Genomic DNA, 2,984 nt, shown 5'->3' with positions numbered 1-2,984 from the left:
TTATGTCTAAAATGACTTAACTGAAACAGTTCCAAAGTGCCATTAGCAGAGATCACACAGAAGTGTAACATGGTACTTTTAATGCTATCTGCTGGAAGAACAGTAAGGTCTCCAAAGCATGGGAGTTCAAATGGGCCATTTAAACAGGCAGATTATCAATGACTAAGGTACTCAATGAGAGGCCTACAGGTCAAGATATTCAGTGATTAAGTGGCCTACATACACCTTACAATTTTTCCGTAAGTTATTTTCAAATTTCTTATAGAGTTTTTTCAAATATCAAATATAAGAGAAAGCCTATTTTAAAAGTCTCTTAGATATTTTCAATGGTTTCTGAATTATCTGTAGGAAGCTCTGACTTACTTGTATAGAGTTTGATATATGTATCCACCATTAAATCCAAATCATGTTTTATATCAAAATTTATGTTAAGCAAAGCCAAGTTACTTGACCTTTGGTCTGTCAAAGTGTTCCTCAGGTATGCTTTGAGACGCTTTCGCCCATTTTCATAGCGTTCATTCTCAACCTTCATCACAGGAAGAATACATAGGACCTTCAGTAATGCATAAACATTAGGAAAAAACTTGATGTCTGGCAGATGAAGGGCTTCATAAATAGTGGATGGGAGTTCTATATCTTTCCCTCTGTGTTTCCACTTGATTCTCCAACAATGTAGCTCAGCAGAGAGTGTGTCAGGATTAGGTAAGTCACTTTTGTACATGTCAGCATGGTGCTCCTCTGATGTGTTAAATTTGAGCTGTCCCATGACAGAGGGTACCAGAGATAAGCATTTAAGAGCTCTGAGGTGCTGTTCTGAGAATATATCTTTCAGTTCCTGAATAATGTGCTCCACTGTTGGAACACTTAGAGTTTCTTTATAGTAACTCTCAGAGGTTAGCTGAGATTCCAGGTTACTGTGTTGAGCTCTGCGAAATTTCCCTGGGAGTTTCATCTGAATATCAAGTTTGGTTGCCAAATTTGTGGCTTCCTCAAACCAAAATTCATGATAAACTTCGATATTTTCCATCACTTCATTTAGTGAATGCAGCACTGCAGTCAAGCTACTTGCTGCAAAGAATACATCAGAAGTTTGCCCCTGAAGATTTTTCCCAAAGGCTCTTGTAAAAGACAGAACATTTTTAAGAACAACAATGGTAACGATGAAATCAAAATCTGTTACCGCACTACAGAGTACAAATGCTCGGCCAGCTATACAATTATTCCATCTAACATTTGTATCACTATTTATACCATCTAAACATAAAACAAGTGCTTGTAGGAGGTCCACTAAGATTTCAAAAGCATCATGCCTGCCTGTCCACTGAGAATGGCAAATTTCCTTCAGCTCTTTGCCCCTTTCTTCATTGTTCTGAAAGAGGGCAGAAATGACATTGTCAAGCTCTAAAAGCAGTTGTGGTGATCGATGGAAAAAAGAACAAACTTCCTCAATTGTTCCTAATGCAACAGATACTCCCATAACAGGCACTGATTTTGCCAGCCACATATTTAAGGCACAGGAAGAACAGAGTGTGTAGATAGCTTGGGGATATTTCTCTAAAAGTCTAGAAGCAACAACTTTCATTTTGGAAGAAAATCCACTGGACACAATGTAAGCCTGGCCACGACAGTACTCCATGTTTAATCCCCACTTCTCAGTTATCGTAGTGTGAAATTTCACAGCCAAAATTTCTGCATCCGCTTCATAAGGCAGGAAGCCCACAAATTCCTCTCTTAGGTTATGAGCTTCATCCACAAACCTCACCAGCACAGGCAGGTGCTCTTCCCCTGCTATGTCCACCACATCGTCAGTGATGATGGAAAAGAAGTGAGAGTCTCTCACTTCCCTGAGGGTTTCTTCCCGAATGCAGCTCTCACAGATCTCTAGCATCTGTTTCTGCTGTGTTTTTGAACAGAACAATGTGTTAACTGCTGTTGTCTCAAAACGCTTTCTCAGAACCTCTTCACCAGAATTGATCCGGCACTCCAGCAGAGCTTGAGAATTATCAGGAGTAAAGAGACCTTCTGGGATTTCATCAGCTTCATGTCCATCCAGAGGTATGTTCTGATTTCCCATAAGAATCAAAATTTCAAATAAAGATTTTAAGTATTCTTTGTTTTCCTTCTCTTCAAGAGTTAAAGGTAAAATGTCTTCATCCTGCTCTTCACCCCCTTCTTCTGCACTGGGGTTCTGAGCATTGCTGTTGTTTATTTCCTTATGTTTTGCTTCCTGTTCAGAAGTTTCATCAATTTTTTTCTGTTTCAGTGTCCTGATTTCATCTTCACTCAATTCTTTTATTCGTTTTCTGTGTCTACTATGCGGATTATTCAAATGGCTGGTAAGATCAAATATTGTTGGTATTGCATTATCTCGAAGAACTGTCCTATAAGGGCTAGTTCTACAGATCATAGAAGTCTCAAAGTGTTTGGCACATAATCGATAATGTTTATTTAGTTAATCAGGTGTTTCATCTTCTAGGTCTGCTCTCCTACAATTCTCCACCCACTTCTGGCATCTGGCAGGATCCCGCGGGAACCTGAAGAAGGCCAGGTCCGACTGCGTGCTCTTCCGCGTGCAATTGGGGGCCGCGCAGAAGTTCGGCATCGTTGTCTGCCCTCCGGCCGGCCCAGCCCTCCCCTCCCCACCTCCTCAGGGCAGCCCGCCCGCCCGTCGGGGCCGGGGAGGGGAGACAGGCCGGCCGGCCGGCCGGCTCGTGAAGGCCGGCGCGCCAGGGGGAGGGGCCGGTCATTACATTTTTTAAACAACGGGAAAATTTATACCCGGAGCATATATTAGATATTATTGAATTAGTATTAATGTCCTAAGATTTGATAACTGAATTGTATTATGGTTATATACAATGATGCCCTTAATGATAGGAAATACATGCTGAAGTATTTAGAAGTGGGCTTTTTGTCTACATTTAGTAAAGTAAGATGAATGTGTGAATGAGTGAGTGCAGACAGAGAAAAGGAACAAATGAATG

At 41.1% G+C, this 2,984-nt stretch overlaps 1 pseudogene; it reads right to left on the bottom strand.

Moving 5' to 3' along the window:
• Positions 1–245: 245 nt before the first annotated feature.
• Positions 246–2,629, bottom strand: LOC130844841 (52 kDa repressor of the inhibitor of the protein kinase-like; annotated as a pseudogene).
• Between the last annotated feature and the right edge of the window lie 355 nt (positions 2,630–2,984).

The sequence above is a fragment of the Hippopotamus amphibius genome, chromosome 1, assembly GCF_030028045.1.
Source record: "Hippopotamus amphibius kiboko isolate mHipAmp2 chromosome 1, mHipAmp2.hap2, whole genome shotgun sequence".
NCBI classification, from domain to species: domain Eukaryota; kingdom Metazoa; phylum Chordata; class Mammalia; order Artiodactyla; family Hippopotamidae; genus Hippopotamus; species Hippopotamus amphibius.
This window is presented reverse-complemented; position numbering and strand designations above follow the sequence as displayed.